Source organism: Leuciscus leuciscus (assembly GCF_965113295.1).
Source record: "Leuciscus leuciscus genome assembly, chromosome: 21".
Classification (NCBI taxonomy): Eukaryota; Metazoa; Chordata; class Actinopteri; order Cypriniformes; family Leuciscidae; genus Leuciscus; species Leuciscus leuciscus.
In genome coordinates this window covers 24,791,731-24,812,423 of record NC_138745.1, presented here as the reverse complement: position 1 = coordinate 24,812,423, position 20,693 = coordinate 24,791,731, and positions in this window count along the sequence as shown.

Here is a 20,693-nt window from a genome sequence, read left to right as displayed (position 1 = left end):
AGAATCCTGAAAACAAATGCATCTCAGTTTTCACAAAAACATTGATAATAATAAGAAATGTTATTGAGCACCAAATCAGCATATTAGAATGATTTCTGAAGGATCATGTGACACAGACTGGAGTAATGATGCTGAAAATTCAGCTTTGCCATCACAGGAATAAATTATATTTTTAAACATTCAAAGTATAAAACCGTTGTTTAAAATTATAATAATATTTCACAATTGTACTGTTTTAATGTATTTTGAGCCTTGTTGTGCATAAAAGACTTCTTTCAGAACAAATAAATAGTACCAACCCCAAACTTTTGAACAGAAGTGTACATTTTTAATTTGTAGACAAATTAATAATATATATATAATTGTTATGTCTTAAATAGCTCATAAGACATATTTTCAGGCCTCACAAAGCTGTCCCGAACAACTCTACAGCAAGTGTTCAGACGTTCCCCCCTGTGGTGAGGACAGACCCCCACTCTCCCCTGCTCTGCCTAACCTGGAGCGTCAGCACCCCCACTGGGTCCTGGCTGTTTATCTCTTCCGAAGCGCCCGTGATTAATGAGGCCCTGAACACATCCTCTTTCCCCTAAACCAGCTGAATAAACAGGCCACGTTATTCCAGCCCAGCCTTGCCTGGGAGCTCAGCTACAGGTTGCCAAAATCCCCTGGTTGTCCCGCACAACTCCCCAAGACCCCCTGGCTCTCTCCTGGGATGGTCCCGTCACGCACAGGGGGACAGCAGAGGGCGATGAGGGGGAGAGCAGGAGGAGAGTACAGAAACTTAGTTGGAGCTGAAATCACATAATGTGCTCAATTTTTACATAATTTTTAAATGGATAGTTCACACAAAAATAAAAATGTCACCCTCAACACACACAAAAAGAAAAAAATGTCTCAGTGTTTTTTGTCCATACAATGAAAATCAATAGGTTCCAGTGTTGATTTTAACCCCACTGACTTTCATTGGACAAAAAAATTATAAATTGTATATATATATTGTTCTCCCACAGAAGACAATGAGTCTAACAGGTTTGGAAAGACATGAGGGTGAATAAAATGCTGAGATAATTTCATTTTTCTTGTGAACCATCTCTTTAAAATGAGCCGTTTCATTTTACCGGAACTTTTTAAAAATAAGTCACTTGGAGAGGCACCGTGACTGAATGCTGATGTTTGACTATTCAAGATTGTACCCGTTTCATTTGGCACTGAGCTGGAAGACTGATTACTACATTTCTGTGCCTCGACACACTGGTGAAGATCGATATCAGAGAACAAAAAACACTGCCTTTCCCTACTAGATCCAACCACAGACGACATTCCAGCTGGAACTGGGACTTTGTTTTTGACCCTATTATTTCTTTATTAGTATGGCCTTTGTTTAGAGAGAGTGAGAGATTTTTTTACATACTTTACCATTTCTCTTTTCCTTTATTATTATCTTAATTTTCCGGATGACACAGAGAATCCCGTCCACTTGTTCAGTTGTTGAGTACATGAGGCTTTAGTTTATTTGTTTAGGAAGGAGAGGGGTGCTAGAAGTTTGTTTCCTATACGCTGCTCTGGTGTCAAAAGTTGTACTCTCCACTCATCAGGGGGCTTTCCGCAGTGACAGTACGAGCTTTACGAAGGCTGTTCCCTCTCTGTGTTTCACCAGGGTTTTATGTGTTTCTCGCTCACTTCACTTTTAGGCCATTTGTCCATAAGCATTTCCTCCTCTGTCTGTTTATGTTTCTGCCCGTAGTGTCTCAACTCACACCTCCCAAACTGGAGCTGATCATTGAGTTTGACTAATGACCGGACCTTTACAAGCCTCCTTCACCCAAATGTGAAGGGTAGCCATCGCAAAACCATTACACATGGCCAATTACACTATTAAGAGCAATCTGGCCTCAAAACAAACAAAAGTTTGACCCACAAAGCTGCTTTCAACAAATGTTGAGCGGGGCAGCCTCATCTTAACACTTGTGAGGGGTTGTTCAAGTTTTTTGCCGTAAATTGTCTATAGCAATGATTCCTGACAGGTACGGGGAGTACTTGAAAAGATTTTTATTTTGAAATCACTGCTTTGAATTTTTATTTTTTTTAAATATATGCACTGTTAGCTATTAGCACTGTTTAAACAATTAATTTTCTTTCTTTTTTTGATGTTTTAATTTTTAATTTTTATGTATTGGCAATAACAAGGCTGCATGTTAGGCTGCAGACTCACCAAGACTGCATGTAATTGATAAAAACAGTAATACTGTGAAAGATTATTACGATTTAACTGTTTTCCATTTCATTACATTTTAAAATGTTATCTGTCAGTCATTACTCCAGTCTTCAGTGTCACATGACAATTCTTAGTGTCATCAATGTTGAAAATAGCTGTGATGCTTAATATTTTACACACACACACACACACACACACACACACACACACACACACACACACACACACACACACACACAGAGAGAGAGAGAGAGAGAGAGAGAGAGAGAGAGAGAGAGAGAGAGATGTAATGCTGAATGATAGTGTAATATGAGTTAAAGTAGTAGTTCACTTTAAAATGAAAATTATCCCATGATTTACTCACCCTCAAGCCATCCTAGGTGTATATGACTTTCTTCCAAGCTTCCAAGCTTTCTATGACGCTTCCAAGCTTTATAATGGCAGTGAATTGCAACCATCAGATTGCTCAAAAAAGTGCATCCATCCATTATATAAGAAGTCCACATGGCTCTGGGGGGTTAATAAAGGCCTTCAGAAGCAAAACGATGAGTTTGTGTAAGAAAAATATTCATATTTAAAACTTTATAAAGTAAAATAACTAGCTTCCGGCCAAACGAACATACGGATCCGACTTAAAGGGATACTCCACTTTTTTTGGAAATAGGCTCATTTTACAACTCCCCCAGAGTTAAACAGTTGAGTGTCTTACCGTTTTCGAATCCATTCAGCCGATCTCCGGGTCTGGGGGTCCCACTTTTAGCATAGCTTAGCATAATGAATTGAACCGGACAAGACCATTAGCATCTCTCTCAAAAAAAATTAACAAAGAGTTTTGATATTTTTCCTATTTAAAACTTGACTCTTCTGTAGTTAAATCGTGTACTAAGACCGACGGAAAATGAAAAGTTGCGATTTTCTAGGCTGATATGGCTAGGAACTATACTCTCATTCCTGCGTAATAATCAAGAAACTTTGCTGCAGTCCCATGAGTCCAGCAGGCGTAATGATATGACGCAGTGCCTCATAATAGTCCCCAGCTCAGTAGCCTATTATCAGGCGGCATGCGCTGCGTCATATCATTACGCCTGCTTCACCCATGGTACTGCAGCAAAGATTCTTGATTATTACGCAGGAATGAGAGTATAGTTCCTAGCCATATCAGCCTAGAAAAATCGCAACTTTTCATTTTCCGTCGGTCTTAGTACACGATGTAACTACAGAAGAGTCAAGTTTTAAATAGGAAAAATATCGAAACTCTTTGTTAATTTTTTTGAGAGAGATGCTAATGGTCTTGTCCGGTTCAATTCATTATGCTAAGCTATGCTAAAAGTGGGACCCCCAGACCCGGAGATCGGCTGAATGGATTCGAAAACGGTAAAACTCAACTGTTTAACTCTGGGGGAGTTGTAAAATGAGCCTATTTCCAAAAAAAGTGGAGTATCCCTTTAAGTGTAAAGCGCAACTTATGCGAGTAATGCGACATTCTGCTGATATTTACGCCATGACGCACTACACTACTTCCGACGTCATAAGTTGCGCAAGTTGCGCTTTACACTTAAATCGGATCTGTATGTTCGTTTGGCCGGAAGCTAGTTATTTTACTTCATAAAATTTTAAATATGAATATTTTTCTTACACAAACTCATCGTTTTGCTACAGAAGGCCTTAATTGTCCACTGCCATTATAAAGCTCGGAAGCGTCAGGGTGTTTATTAATATAACTCTGATTGTATTCGTCTGAAAGAAGGAAGTTATATACACCTGGCTTGAGGGTGAGTAAATAATGGGCTAATTTTCATTTTAAAGTGAACTACTCCTTTAAAAAGAAAATTTTTGAAGACATATACCTACTGATGGGGATTTGGAGGTACCCAATGCAAAAAAAAAAAAAGAAAGAAAGGTGAGTATGTGATAGTCTGCATTGATTTGCTTGTCAACAGCCAGTTTTAATCCAAACACAGTATAGACTATAAAAATTAGAAGGGAAATTGTTCCAGAAAATCAATGGTCTTGGTTGGATAGTGATGCTTCACCGAGGCTGGATAGAACACTTCAGCCTGGGCCTGTGTGGCGAGACAGAGAGGGAATGTGTGGAGGTGTGAGCTGAGCGATAGGGAGCAGGGGTGATTACTGTTGACAGGGACTGCAGACATCATCTCAGTGATACAAGCTTCCCTTTCCTCATAACCAGCTCCTCCTTGAGTCGTTACCCACGGGGACTGAGAAACATCTGGAGCATGGTGACGTGCACGTTGCAAGGAGTGAGATTTTTACGGTGAAAATATTCAGAGTTTTTAATGTCTAGGGACAATTGTTGATGTGAATTGAAAGAAGAAATGGAAGCAATATGATATACACATTGAAGTCAGTGCATTATTAATATATCAAATGTAGACTTACATTGGCAAAACTGCTGTTTTAGCCCACAAACTCAAGTAACCATGTTTGAGGTCATGTATGGAAACATAACTGTGGTCGAACTCAAAAAGAAAGAACCACTATAGATGTTTTGGGGATTTTTTGGAGCTTGTATGCGTATTTGATTAAATAAAAATTGGAGTAAAATGATTTTGATTTGTCTCAAGTTTTTTTTAAAGTAATTTGTTTTGCATCCCATCATGGAATTTGAGTTCAAAGGTCAAGTTCACATTCCCTGAAGACAATGGAGGAATAGGTTAAAGCATCATGTTTTTTTGGAACTGAGACGACGCTTGTATTGTTTTCAATTAGAGCTTGTGAGTATGAGTTTTAGCACTACATCTGATTTGTCCAGCAGTGTGTGTGTGTGTGTGTGTGTGTGTGAAAGGGGTGGAGGTCTATAGGCCGTGGCCTGCAAGTCGCCGGTAGGTATTCTCCTGAGGCACCACACTCATATGTGGAAAAGCGCTTGACGCTCTTCCTTGCTAGAAGCGGAGCAGAGAGGTGGCCGAAGTGGAGCCAACCCAGAAGAACACAAACAGAGGTGCTGCGTGAGCCACAAATCCCTGCTTCCTCTGAAACTTCCAGCCTGCTATTTTCCTGTCCAAATTCCACAGCCATTAAACTTTTCCTGGCAGCCGTTCAGAAAACAACAGAGCAAACCTCACCCAGAGCCCCCTTTCCCTCCCCTCAGCCCCTGCACCAGCACTTGGGATATCGGAGATCGGCAGTCGAGCTCCTTAAATAAAAGTCTGACTTCATAGTTGTTTTTGCCATGTATCAGATTTCCTCCAAAGTGTCTACCGGTCTTCAAAAGGGACAAAATGAGGTGTTGCTGAGAGTGTGGCTCCTGTTCCGTCTATTTGGTCTCCACGGTGTCTGACTGTGTCCCATAAGAGTACAGAAATTATGTAAAACATGGTAACAATATAATATAATATAATATAATATAATATAATATAATATAATATAATATAATATCATATAATATAATACAATAAACAGGGTTTTTTTAAATGAAGAAAGAAATTAATTATTTTATTCAGCAAAGGATGTATTAAATTGATCAAAAGTGACAGTAAAGACAAAATATTTCTATTTCAGATCGTTGTTCTGATGCCTGCTGAAAATTCAGTTTTGTCATCACAGACAAAAAGTACATTTTAAAATATATAAAAAAACAGTTATTTTAAATTGTAATATTTCACAATATTAGTTTTGGTTTTTTTTTTTACTGTATTTTTGATTAAATAAATGCAGCCTTGGTGAGTATATTAGACTTCTTTCAAAAACATAAAAAAAATCTTACCAACCCCAAACTTTTAAATAATATAATATAATATAATATAATATAATATAATATAATATAATATAATATAATATAATATATTATTGTAATCCACACTATGTGTATTTTGGAGGAATTCACACTTCAGGATAAAATGAATACATAATTTCATACTTCAACTTCTTGTCTCTCAAACTCACTCTTTGTAAGCTGTAATCAATGACTCAGACTCTTCCTTCCTTCATCTCTGTCTCTTACCTTGCCTCTTCTTTTAACCTCTCCAGAGGAATCCCATGAGGATACCAAGGCCAGGCAGCTGCTGTGAGTTGTAAAAGGCAGAGAAAACGAATGAGAGGAGAGTGAGCAGTCCGTGCGGGTCAAGGGTCAGATCTTCAATGCTAAATGAAAACAATCTGGAGCTGCATGTGAACTGTGAGTCAAACCAAAAGACAGATTAAAAGTGAGCCAAAATCAACTAAGGACCAAGTTTAGAAACAATAAAGAGACTGTGATTTGGTAGATAGAAAGATACAACATACCTGTGGATGCAGAATGCAGTGGGCCTGACTTAGAGCTGCGTGATTTATCGTTAAATGATCATGATCTCGATTCATACACCCACGTTATCTCATTCCCAAAATGACAATGATTCGCCTGTGTCTATTAATCCTTTGACAAGTACAATCAGATCTGGGTTGGTGCTTCAGTCGCTGACCCATAGAGAGCGGTTGTCATGTATACTGTAGGTCTTTAAACCACACAGTATCGTTATTTCTCTGTCACAAACAGAAGATCACTGAAGAACTGGGATAAAAGTTTATAGTTCGGATATAGGCTATTGTACTGAGTCATTGAATCATTAATTCAAACCAATTTTTTCAAATAATTCATTCAGATTCATTAAACATTTTAAATAGACGGCAGGAGTTAACATTTGTCAGAACCTCTAGTAAAATACATGTTATTTTGTAAAGTTGAATGTTCAGAGTCGTGGGAGAATCATGATGTTTAAAACAAACAACAACAAAAGAAAATCGTGATTCTCAAATGATCCACAATCGTGCAGCTCTAGCCTAACTCTTAAAGCTTCAAAGAGATGAGTCGTCCTCAACTGAGATGGACTACGTTATAATAACTCCAGAGCCTGCTCTGAAAACCGATCGCCTGGCAGGAGCTGGTTAGACTGCTGCTTATAGACTTCCTCTTCAGACTCGTACAAATTTCACTGTAATCACTGCAAGGGTAGATTTCCTGTCTTTCATTCATATGGTCAGGGGGAAATGAAAGCAGGTGACTGGGGAACGCAGTCCTGGTGGTGTGGTGGATGGAGACAAGTGGAAAAGGGGCTGCAGACAGCATGTTGGATCTTGTTCCAGTCTACAGCTAATTTACAGCAGTGTTATGGAAATCAAAGGCTAGTTTGCAGTCCATCAAAAAGGCTGTTCCGTGTCGCAGGATTAAGACTGCAATCCGTCACTATGTCCAGCTGTCATGTGCCTACTTTACTGCCAGATCAGTAAGCAGATATCTATAATAATAAGCCTAATTTACAAAGAATCTTGTATGTGCTGGAAAGAATTATGATTTAAATTTAAAAATTCAAGTCAACTTATTTTTATTGTTATATATTGGTATATACCATGTGTGTATGAGAGATGTATGGCACATCTGTAGTCGCCCTACCATATGTGCTGACTTGTTAAAAATGATACAAAATGGGCTATATTTAGTTTGCTTCCTCTTGTTTAGTTGTAATGGTAAATACAGTCTAAATACCTCTGATTATACAAAAATCCGGTGACTAAATGGCATCGTAGTCTGCTAGCTTTCCTGTAGACATGCTAGCATACATACTAACTGTTTGAAAAATGTCAGAATATGTTGATAAGCTTTGAATACCTCTGTCATTATTATGAATCTGCAGTTGTGAAACTTGTGTGAATAAGTGTATTTATGACCTAGCTATAGTTTTGGGGACAAAAAAAAGAAAAGAAAAATCTCTTTTTAAAGATTTTGTCCAAAAATAAAATTCATTAAAATAGATTGTGAATAGAGTGGTGCAGGTATGACATCAGAACCATGAAGTCTATTTCACCGCTGGTTCTGTTTTATAATGGGGTTCAATATATGAGTAAAATAAAGCCTGTGGTAAACATAACTTAATGATACTTTGACGTTTTTTTCTACAACGTATAACACATTTATTTAACTATTAAATGCTTCAAAATTATGTTTTCGCTATCTGTGTGTGTAATTTATGTTGTAGAACAAAACGTCAAAGTACCGTCAAGTTATGTTTACCACAGGCTTTATATGTCTCATAAATTAAAAAACCCCAGTATAAAACCCCATAGGAAAATCTTGAAGGAACCAGCGGCGAATTAGACTTCTGGGTTCTGACATCATACCTACACCACTCTATAATTACTTTAGTTTCGAGGCCTGTTCACATAACGATAACTATAACGAAATCTGCTTGGGGAAATCTTTCGCCCTTGCTTGAAATTCACGATTGCATGGATTCCTATGAATGAAATGACTGCATTTTGCCCGCAGAATTTTGCCAAACATTGTTAAATGTGACAAAACTATATATAGTTATTGTCCTTAGTGTAAATGGCCTTTTATAGGGTCGAGATTTTCACTTTATAAATTTCACATTATAAATAGCTACATTTAAAGTTTGTATGAAACTGAAGTTGCGAACTTGCGTTATATTGTGACGTATATCCAAGTGAAACGGCTTCTCGTACAAGAAAAAAAGTAGGGCGTGACTTGAATTGGATTGTTGTGGTTTGCTTTCATGGTGACTTTAAGAAGTCAATGGAAAGTCCCAGTTTAGATGTGAGGTAAACGTGTGTATGTATGTGTACGTCCTCAATGCAGTATGCAGTGTGTATATTCTCAGATCCCCAGTGGGTTTGCCTCGTTTTCCTCCTGCACACAATCCTCAGTGCGACTCATTCAATCCTTGAACTCTGCTCTGACCTCTGCCTGTTGTTTTCCCAAAAGTTCTCAGATATCTCATTTCATACCAGAGGAGGCACTGACCAGTGAACGAGAGTATCTGACTGGTGCCAGAGAACGCAGCCAATATAGTGTGCTCATGGGACGGGACCGAAGACTAATTAGATTTGTTCAGATGAGTTTAGAATTGTTTTTCTCAAAGAGGAGAAATCTGAGGACAGTCCCAACTATGTTGTCTTAAGTGAAACTGAGATGTTGTTTGTTGATCTTTTTACAACATATAGGCTTACTTGTGTTGTCAGGCTTCTGTTGTTATTATCACTAATGAGAATCCATGTTGACATATGCTGTGTGTTTGAATGACCGCACAGCTGTCACATATAAGACATGTCACACGAGTGCTGTTGTAATGAATGTCAGAATGGTTTTATTGATTTTATGCAGTAGTTCTATAAACAAGAAGTTAATTTTGATGAACGTACGTATCAAATTTGGCTGAATTTTAAAAAAACGAACAGCATGTGTCCACTGGCACAGAGTGAAAGGAGTTGAGCGACACTCTCACACGGGGGATTGTGGGATCGAAATCCTCTGTTGATCAGTGGCTGCTATGAGACACTTTTCGACCTTAATCTAGATCGATATTAACATATCATATCAATAAAAACTGGATTACTTGTGTTGCTAAATGGAACGCAATTAATAAAAAAATGTATTGTATGGTGGAGAAAATGCATTGTATGGTGGAGAAAATGCTGTATTACTTTAAAGGAGAACTTGGTAACTTTTTTAACTTAATAAAACTGTCTAGAAATCATTTGGATGGTTAAACAACCTGTTCTGGTGATATTGGTGACTTTCCCCGCTCCCCCCAGCGTTCCCAGGCGGAAAACCAACCTTGCAACTTGCGCACTGCCGTCCCGGCAAAGTGAAATTGGAAGTCTCGTGAGAAGCGAGAACTAGAACGAGAACGAGCGCGAAACACAAATTGCTTTACGGCAATTCGACATAAACACACACGCATGTATGATGTATTACCAGATTACTCACCTCGGTAGACATAGCTCCACGCGATACAGTTGGCTTGCTCCGATCAAAACAAACGCACATGAGCAGCGGTAGAGAGGGGGAGGAGGCCGCCGCAAGTGAGTTTTTTACGACTGTGTTGTGAAATATACGCCCCCCCACAGCTGTAGGGGGAGCTCGTGGGGAAAACATGCGACAACAAAAGGGAAAATCAGCGAAGAAGTGACTAGAGTTCGCTAGAGTTACAGAGTTCTCCTTTAAACAAAGCTCTTTTTGATTATGCCATGTTAGTCACTTGAGAAAATAATGTTGTATATAAGGCATGGTACAAACATGTTACTCGCGGTAAATCAAGAGATTCAAACAATAAGACTAACTGTGAGCTATACAATGATTCGTTTTCTGTTGCTCACCTGTCTCATAAAACACATAATTTATTAAAGCATCTTTGGGGTTTCCATTGTTTCCACGAAAACAAAAACAGGAAATCGAGGGTAACAAGGGTATGACATCATTGACAGGCGACGCAATGACACAGGCCGTTACTCTGGTTAAAAATGCTGATTTCTAAACAATCTAAACAATTTTAAACAATGTTTAGTTGTAATTTAAGTACAAGTCAACAAAATATATAACATTGCTCTAGTGGTTTTTGGATATGTTAATCCAAAATTATTACATTTTGTGCCTTTAATTAACATTGACCTACATCAACAAATTTAGTAAAAAAGTTAGTTAGATGTTAGTTCATAAAACTGTAAATATCCGTTGTAAAACATCAAACTTGATTTTGAAGAGGTGCATTTACTGCTATTAACTCAAGCATTCTCATGCTAACTTGCTTATATGGCTTATATCCACTGTTTGTAACAACGCAGCTTGTAAAACATCAAACATGATTCTGAATATGTGTATGTTTGTTTCATTGACAAATCCAGACCATGCAACATTGTTTAGCATTTAATTTAAAAAAAGACTGTTCACTTATCTTACGCAGTTGAATCTGCAGAACAAATTTACAGCAAACAATTAACCAGACTCTTTAAATGTTGAGCAAGCAATCTCATTGGCTGCAGGATCAGCAGAAGCCAATCAGCTTGTGTCATGGTAATGATGTGATTACTTGTAGATTTCATGTAAAGAGACCAATTTGCATAGCCTGGTCCTACCAGACTCTCATACATTTCATTTGTACAGAGAGTCTGGCCACTCCCCATTGACAAGACAAGGCGGGTACTCTGTTTAAGTTTAAAACTATTGGATCTGCCCAGAGCCATAACCATAACCAATCTGCCATAACCAATCGCTAGCGTTCGCCTTAACCAACTCATTCACCACTAACGGAGCGAGCTGGAAAATCAAACTTTTCCCGAACCCTGTGGGGAGGATGGCCACAACATCATGGCCACCAACAAAACTCAGCAAAGATTGTTCTTGCTCCGGCTTTAACATCTGGATATTCGGCAGCGTTGCCACAAAGGACCGAATGGCTTCGCTCGCATCTTTCTCCGCCGCCATTGCTGAACTACAACTCAAACTAGCACACGACCTCAACGTCATCGTTCTCAGCCACTCCCTCTGATCGCTGATTTGACAGGTAAAAATTGGCCGGAGAAAACCCGCAAATATACCACAAACCCAGACGACGTATTGAAGGAAAATGAAAATTTAGCGGAAGTACGTAGGAGGGTGGAGCCAGGCTATTATTAGCGTGCACCCTCTAGAGTTTCATGACTGAACTATATACATATGAAAATCTAATGGAATAAAAAATGAAAACAAAAACATGTAAAGGCCTTGTCCTAGTCCTCATTAAAAAAGGTTAATTCTTTCATAAAAGAACTGGACTGGCCAGCCTGCTGGCACGGTCAGTAACTGGTAGGCAGCCAAGCAGGTTCCCCCATAGGGCCAGTTCCAGCCGCTTATGTCTGAGACTTGAGCTTTGTTTGTCTGCTCCATACAGCTCAGTATCCAACAGACGTGAGCAAGACACACAGGCCCGGCATTACCACTGCTCACACACTAATCCTGCCCAGACCAAACAGCTTACCCTGGTCAGGGGGAACATGCTTGTGAAAGCAGGTGTTAATTAGAGCCAGCTCAGTGTGGTGGTGCTGCTGGTGTATGCGTGTCTGTGATTTAGTCGGTGAAGAATGGGTGGGCTCATGTGCTGTGACATCACACTCATACCGTCCCGGTGAGGGAGCGCGCACCGACAGGACTTTCATTGTTTGCTGGGAACGGGATCCATGTGTTAGAAATCCTCCTCCCACGTGCCGCAGACATAGACTCGGACTGAAACCCAACACTGGGCCCAGGAGCACCATGCTGATGAAAGACAGTATTAAGGCTCCAGAAATCCCAGCCTGTCACGCCACAGATCAGCCATCGCCACCCCCAGTCCCCCACCCATGCATGGCCTTATGGGAGATGAAGTCTGAGTCTGAGTGTGGGGGTGGTTAGGAGAGGGGAAATAGGGGAGTGTGTTGAGCAGATGAAGTATATAATTCACATTCTTCAATACTTCAAAATGGCTAAAATCTTAACCAGCTCTTGAAAACAGACCAGGAAAGCATTTGAACAGGATAGCAAGACAGAATATAGTTTTCATGCAGTCAGACAGCATGTTCATTAATGCACCTGCCAAGTGCAGTTAAAGTATATAGTTCAAGTTTAAATCAGTTTTTAGTACAGGGATGAATCTTAAATTTAGGTAACTTTTCGGATTGATTTAAAATAAAACCGCTAAATAAAAACAATCATTCCAGGTTTAAAGGATTGTAACAATCTCAGTGTTCAGTTTGTGTTGTGGCGTTCCCTGTCCCATTAGAGTTCTGTCTGCAGATTGATTATGTTCACCTGTTGTTTATTTAGTTACCTCATTATCTCTGTATATTTAAGTCCTCAGGTTTCTCTGTTCATGGTTCTGTGTTGTCTTGGTATAATTTTGGTTTAGTCCAAAATTTTCTGAAGAGACATGATCGCTATATATGATGAACATTGAATTTAGGCTTTTATTCACATATAAACATTCATCAACTCACACATCAGTTATGATAAACGGAAGCTCAATTATGTTCGCTTGACGAAGCAGCACTTTTGAGCTTCTGCAAAAACCAATGAGGTTTGTTCTTGTGTGTCAATCAGGTTCGGTTGACCTTCTGTTTATGGTCGCTGATCAGTGTTTACATGTGCCTAAATTCAATTTGTTCATCATATAAAGCGACCACTCAATTCATATGGATTAGTTTTATGAATTAGTAAAATTAGTTAAAATTGAATTTGTTTTATGAAGTGTCAAAGTGGTAGTTGCATAGCTAGCTGTCAACTGAGAAATCTCTCCGATTTCATTAAAAAGATCTTCATTTGTGTTCCGAAGATGAACGAAAGTCTTACGGGTTTGGAATCACATGAGTATTAATGAAAGTCAAAATTACGTCATCTTACCAGCAGGGTCTATTCGGTTCATGCTAAACAGCCAAACATTGATTTCTTGGTCTGAATTGCATGTGCTTAAAGCTCCTGTGGCTTTATTTTTAGATGGAGCTCTTGCATGAAGCTTACTTCCCCTACTCAAAGTGTTCCCATGGTTTTGAGCTGAGTGATGTTAAGTGAGCCGACCCTGAACGAGGTCCTCCAGTGCCCATTTACACAGACACACATGCTCACAACAGACCCTGTACAGTCAAGCAGGTCTTCCAAGAAATTTGGGTTTCTATCATCATCTCTTACTGATCTTACTATCATTCATCAATAAAGTTATTGTGATGTTTCCAACCTGTGTTCCCCAGTCTTGTTTTGCAGTCCCTTGTTATGTTTAATGTTGATTAGTCTCCCCATGTGTTTCTTATTAGCCACGCCCCCTTGTGATCTTATTAAGCTTGTCTGTCTGAGTATTTAAGCCCTGTGTTTAGTTCAGTCTTTGTTAGTTCTCATCGTTGCACTATGGTGGGAGTCCCGAGTCCCGAGTCCCGAGTCCCGAGTCCCGAGTCCCGAGTCCCGAGTCCCGAGTCCCGAGTCCCCCTCTGCTTCAACCAAAATGTAACAGTTATAAATGGAGATTTGCATTTAAAAAAAAAAAAAAAATGTATGCAGTGGTAACACCTTATTTATTGGGTGGTAAGTTCCATGCACTACCTGAAAAAAAAAAAAATATTGCAGGAAAAAAATGTAATATAATACAAAAAAACATAACAAGTATTAAATATAATACAATACCTGTATATTTGACACTCAATAAGTATATTGTATATATAAATATAATACAACAATAATAAATAAATCATGAACATTTATTTAAAACATAATAAAAAGTTGAGCTGTGAAAATATAAAAAAAATATTAATTGATTAATTTGATTTTACCTTGACAGGTTTGGAACTTCCAGTGGTGAACTCAAAAGCACCAGATGTAGAATAAAATAGCAACAATTTTAAGGAACAATCTGAGGAATGTTGAAATGTACACTATGTCTCTTATAGCCTCACATATTTTGTCAGTTGATCCCACATCATCTTTTACTGGAGACAATAAAAAACGAGGTAATAACTTTTATTGATAATACAGTCTGCTGTAGTAAGAGGGTCTATTGTTTGGTGTAGCATGTCCTGATGGTTGTGGTTCACTGAGCCGTGGATCTCGCAGGGGCAGCACCCTCAGCTGCCAGGATCAATTGTATTGGGTATTAAACTTCTGTGGCAGATACCGGATCAAATGAAACTATCAGACAAGACTTCTTTTGTTTGGTAAAGAGCAGTCTGGCGACTGAGACACCTCTGAGAGAGAGAGAGAGACAGGAGGAGGTAGACTGAAAGAGAGCAACTGATGGATAGCGACTGTTGTGCTCGACTTTTGGCCGCCATGTGCACATGGGTATAGGCCTATTTGTTACTGAAGAATCATTCAAATTAAATTGTAAACTCTTTCCCTGCCAGAATATTTTGTTGAATGAATATATGAACATGCAATATATCAAAAGAAAGAACAGAGCCTCTGCTTTAAAAAAAAATTTTTTATCAACACTTGAATGTGGGTAGGTTTCATTAAAAATAGCAAATAGCATAACAAAAAGCTTAGAAAAATGTGTTTTTGTCAAAGACTACGTCTGGATCGTATTCAGAACGATGATCGAAACATATAGGTGGAGTAGATCGAGTCCCTCAACTAAGATTGCACAGTCCTATTCCTCGTCCTGGTTGAGATTTCATTCAGGAGCATTAGGCAGTTTTGATTTATATACTGTTTAATGTTTGATGATCATATTATTTTACATGTGCATAAGCAATGCTTCTGTTGCTTGTTTTGCATTTTCTTCACCTGTGTTTTGATCCGAGATTCAGTACTTATTTAGAAGGTGCGGAATAGCGCCTCCCTACTAGCCTAGAAATCTAGACGCACCCTAGCGGCAGCAAAATGTATTTTGCAGCCAGGGCAGTCCAGCAACTCTCCATTGACTTTCGAGCTGCAAAAACCTAAATTGGGTCAGGCCAATCACGTCGTGTATAGAGTAGGCGGGGCTGGCTTAACATAATGACGACAGACTTGCGACGGTTCCCTGCTACTTGAAAACAAAGAATGACGGCTGCTGCTGGCGAACATCTTTCGAATAGGCTTTGTCCGCGACTCTGGAGGACTTGGAGTTAGGTTTTTCTTTGAGAAAAGAGCAAAGAACGGCACTTAAGTAATTCTTAAAAAAAGGAAGATGTGTTCGTAGTTTTGCCAGCCAGATATGGCAAAAGTTGAATCTATCAACTAGCTCCGCTGGTGGGAAAACGCTCTGGTTGGTTGAAGCGCTGTCCTATTGCGTGCAGAGGGAATTTGAAAGACAGCCGTTTATCCCACCCATCAGATTGAGCCGTGTCTATGGTGAGTTGCCAGACCTAACATCTTGATGTAGGTCTGGCTTGCCAGGCTACCTCCCTACCATATAACAGTGAAAACACGGTAAATTCCGTCAATGGCAGGGAAGTGTTGTTGTTGTTCTTCTCAGTGTCAGGTCTTTTTTTTTTTTTTTGACATTTTACTAAGACTAGGATGGTACACTCAAAAAAGGTACAAAAGCTGTCACTGGGGCAGTACCTTTTTAAAAAAGGTACACTTTTGTTCCTTTTAGGTACTAATATGTACACTTTATTACCAGGGCACCCTTTGTACCTTTTTTTATGAGAGTGATGGTACTCCATATTTTTCCACTTTTAACAAAAAAATTCCTCTCTACTTTGGGTTATAAGAGCTGTCAAAGGAACATGGCAGGAAGTCCTGCATAATTTAAAACTGTGCTGCGCAGCTCCGGCCCATCTTGAATGATTGTGCAATGAAACTGTGAGATTTATTTCTCCTGAGGGGATCACTAATCATCTGGGGGGGCGCGGATCTTCGCTGACCACATCCTCTAAATAGAAGCCGTTTCAAAAGATTCTCACACACACATACGCACATGTACACACACCTGAACATGCATTTTTCTTCGACTTTTTTCTCTTCAGTGGAAGTACTGTCTTGGGAGGATGTGCGGAAGCTATCACACATTTCCTCTGTTTCTTCCTCCCCTCCTTCCCAGCAGTTGAGAAGGAGACAGAAATGTGCAGGTTGTCTGAAGACAATAGTGTAAAGATGGCTATGTCTAGGACATTAAGAGAGAGAAGAACTGCAGACTCGTTTTATTGTTTCTTCAGGGCCCTGTGGGTTGATCTATCTATCTATCTATCTATCTATCTATCTATCTATCTATCTATCTATCTATCTATCTATCTATCTATCTATCTATCTATCTATCTATCTATCTATCTATCTATCTATCTATCTATCTGTCTTCTTCCTAAACAACATCCTGAGGTATGATGGTTGTAATGGATTGAACAGCAATAAATACATAAGATATTAGTATAGTAATTAAAAATAATAGCGCCTACTATGAAAGATTTAATAATCTCATGAAGATTTTTGAGGTGTGATGGCTCTAATAGCACAAATAAATAAATAAATAAATAAATAAATAAGAAAGTCTGTTTGAGGAGCATCAATGTAAAGTGTTAGCAGATATTAAGCAGATATTAAGTCTACTAATTCTCTAGTGAGAGTTAGTTGACATGTTGAAAAGTTACTTATAGTTTATAGAATGTCTAAAGTGGACCATTGAAATAAGTGCTACCAAAATAATGAATAACTTGATCACAATAAAAGCAAGTATATGAAGGATTTATTAATTTCATTAAAGGGTATTGTGTTATGATGTGTCTAATGGATGTGCTTGCATAAATAAATAAATAAACTGGAAAAAGAAAATGAAAAAGTTATGCATCTTTCCTGATGTCATGCATAATCTCACTTTATTAACCCTCTACCGCACGCATTATCATATACCTATAGAAAAAAATATTTGACTATTTTTCTTTTCTTAGAATGGCTTAACTGGAAAAATGGAAAAAATTATAGGAAAAAAAAAATGGAAAAAATATTATTTTAAGGTACTTTATGATATGTTATAGTGGATAACAATATACAATAGTGGACATTTAAAAAAATAAATGCCATTTAAATAAAAAAAAAATTCCATAATACAAATGCCTTGGCAGTCTTTAACATACACTGAACAAAATTATCAGTATCTGAAAACCAGTCAGTATCTGGTGTGACCACCATTTGCCTCACGCAGTGCAACACATCTCCTTCGCATAGAGTTGATCGGGTTGTTGATTGTGGCCTGTGGAATGTTGGTCCACTCCTCTTCAATGGCTGTGCGAAGTTGCTGGATATTGGCAGGACCTGGAACACGCTGTCGTATACGCCGATCCAGAGCATCCCAAACATGCTCAATGGGTGACATGTCCGGTGAGTGTGCTGGCCATGCAAGAATTGTGAAATTGTGTACAGATCCTTGCAACATGGGGCTGTGCATTATCATGCTGCAACATGAGGTGATGGTCGTGGATGAATGGCACACCAATGGGCCTCTGGATCTAGTCACGGTATCTCTTTGCATTCAAAATGCCATCAATAAAATGTACCTTCGTTGTCCATAACATACGCCTGCCCATACCATAACCCCACCGCCACCATAGGCCACTCGATCCACAACGTTGACATCAGCAAACCGCTCACCCACACAACGCCATACACGCTGTCTGCCATCTGCCCTGTACAGTGAAAACCGGGATTCATCCGTGAAGAGAACACCTCTCCAAAGTGCCAGACACCATCGAATGTGAGCATTTGCCCACTCAAGTCGGTTACGACGATGAACTGCAGTCAGGTCGAGACCCTGATGAGGACGACGAGCATGCAGATGAGTTTCCCTGAGACGGTTTCTGACAGTTTGTGAGGAAATTCTTTGGTCATTCCACTATTGCACAGTGTTACCGCTTGGCAACACAGACATTTGATCAATCTACCAAAAACTAATTTCATAAAAACTTTTTTGAGTGGTGAATATGTCATAATAACTTACCTGAGGTGATGTTTCTGTTTTTTTTGTGTGTATGTGATATGGGCTGGTCCTTCTTTGTTACTGATGTTCTAGTTTGCTTTCAGCAACTACTGACAAGAGAGGACAGTCTGTCAGAAATCACGCCACAGAAAAAAACTGCATGCCATGTGACTTAACCAAAGAACATCATTGGCTAAACTAAGGTCTTCTCATTCCAACAAAAACAGACTGTTTTTTTTAAAGAGACAGTGGCAAGAAAATGAACACAAAGAGTATGTGGCAACACCATGCGGTATTAATAACAATAGTGGATACAATAGATTGATTATATTATTCTAATTTAGCCTGCACTGTTTTATTTTGTAGATCAGGGGTAAATAACATTGTGTAATTTTCATCTTCAAAGCAAGTCATTTTATGTTTTATGATATTTGGTTTTGATTTGTATAATTTGTTAATGCTTAAAAAAAGCATTCTTTATATCTGCCAAAGAAATGCACTGGAAATTATTTGAATGTGCTTTCCCAATAAAAAAACAAAAAACAAATATATATAAAGTGTAGCGATACAAAATGTGGTTTGGCATGGCTGGTGGTTGCATAGCTGAGCTGTGTGAAGGGTCATGAAGCTTTGATGTCAGAGTGAAATGTTGCCTCAGTAAACAATAACACCATACAGATGGACCACAGCACTGAAGCAAGGCCAGCGAGCCACGCTTTAATTCTGCAGCCGTCTCATAGATCTGACCTGCACACCTCCAGCTATCCATCACACCCCCACCCGCCCCTCAAAACACTCTCTGAGAATACCAAACAGCCTCTTTATGTGGTTCTATTGTATCTGCGTCAAACTGCAAAAATGCTGCCTTATTGTTGCATTGCAAATGTTTTTTACAAACATGTATTTTTTCAGTCTCTTTGTTTTGCTGGCCACAAAAGAAATTGAATTGACAAAGCTTAGTGATGAGCTACTTAAAAACTGTCTCTTACTGAAATGTGCATTCATCATTGTGAGCCGAGCCACAGAATGATGAAGCTGCCCCACTTTGACTTCTGGTTTCTTTAGTTAACTGTCAGTCTGAGCTGATCTGTGAGTGTTCATGTTCAGTAGGCCAGACTTTCTCTTCCATCTGTCTCTTTTCCTCTCGTTTCCTCTCTCCGTTTTACCCCTAGAGAATCCTCGTCTAAATGAAGTCACCGGGCAAACGAGTGCGAGTACTCAAGATCACGTTACTTAACATGCTATTTTTGAGGGGCCAAAATTAAACAAAACGGTACGGTTCTGTTTAAATAGAGTGTACGTGCATGTGTCTTTAAGAATAAATCCCCTACTGTGTTTATTTTAGTAAACGTCACATGTGTAAATGGACCACTGCAGTGTGCTTTTATTAGGGGTTCTAATATCATAATTAAGTTTATATACAAGGCTTATTTTCATAGTCATTACTAGAAAAGCAATAATACTGCATGTAATGGTGGAAAGCAAGCTGTGGCTGAACAGGGTCAGCAACACTGTGGGACTTAACCCCATCATGGGTGTGTATGGAACTATTCCTGCACCTCCACCTCACAGGCCACTCACCTCTCCAGTCTTTGTTTGGCTGGCCGGCCAGCAAGAGTATAGGCCTACCATTGTGCGTCCCTGGACCTTGGATGCTTTACCACTGTTTTCTTTGGGAAGCAGGAAATTGGATGACTGGCTACCTGCTACAACAACATCCTGTACTTGAGAAGTCATCTCTTCACTCCTACCCACCTATTATTCTCCACAGCACTACACAGCGGTCACTCTCCAGACTTCTGGTGCGACTGGTCCCCTCGTGGGCTGGTCTGAGTTCTGGTCAAAATTGATTTTTCGGCCCATCCAGATGCTTCCGTCAAAACTTTAGGGCCAAGAGAGTCGATCCCAAACATTATACTTTCATCAGAGCTTTGAGAGCATTCTGGAAGATGATCAATATGCTTAAAAGAATAGTTCACTGAAAAAGGAAAATTCTGTCTTTCTTCGCTCACCCTCATGTTATTCCAATCCTGTATTACTTACTTTCTTTTGTGTTAAAACAATTCTTTTGTCCATACACATTGCTTTGGACCCTAGTTGACTTTGATTTTATGGACAAAAACAGTTGAAACATTCTTCAGACTATCTAAATGATGACAGATTATTTGGGTGAACTATACCTTTTATGAGTATGAAACAACCCATCCTGGATCTAAATCTATCTCAAATGTATTCATGTCATGCGAGTAGTTTAAAAATAACACAGAATTGATTTGTGGTGATTAGATTTACATTTGCTTTTGCATAAAGCTGCCTCCACGCCAGCAGGTGTCAGGATAAAAGCATTAGTATTA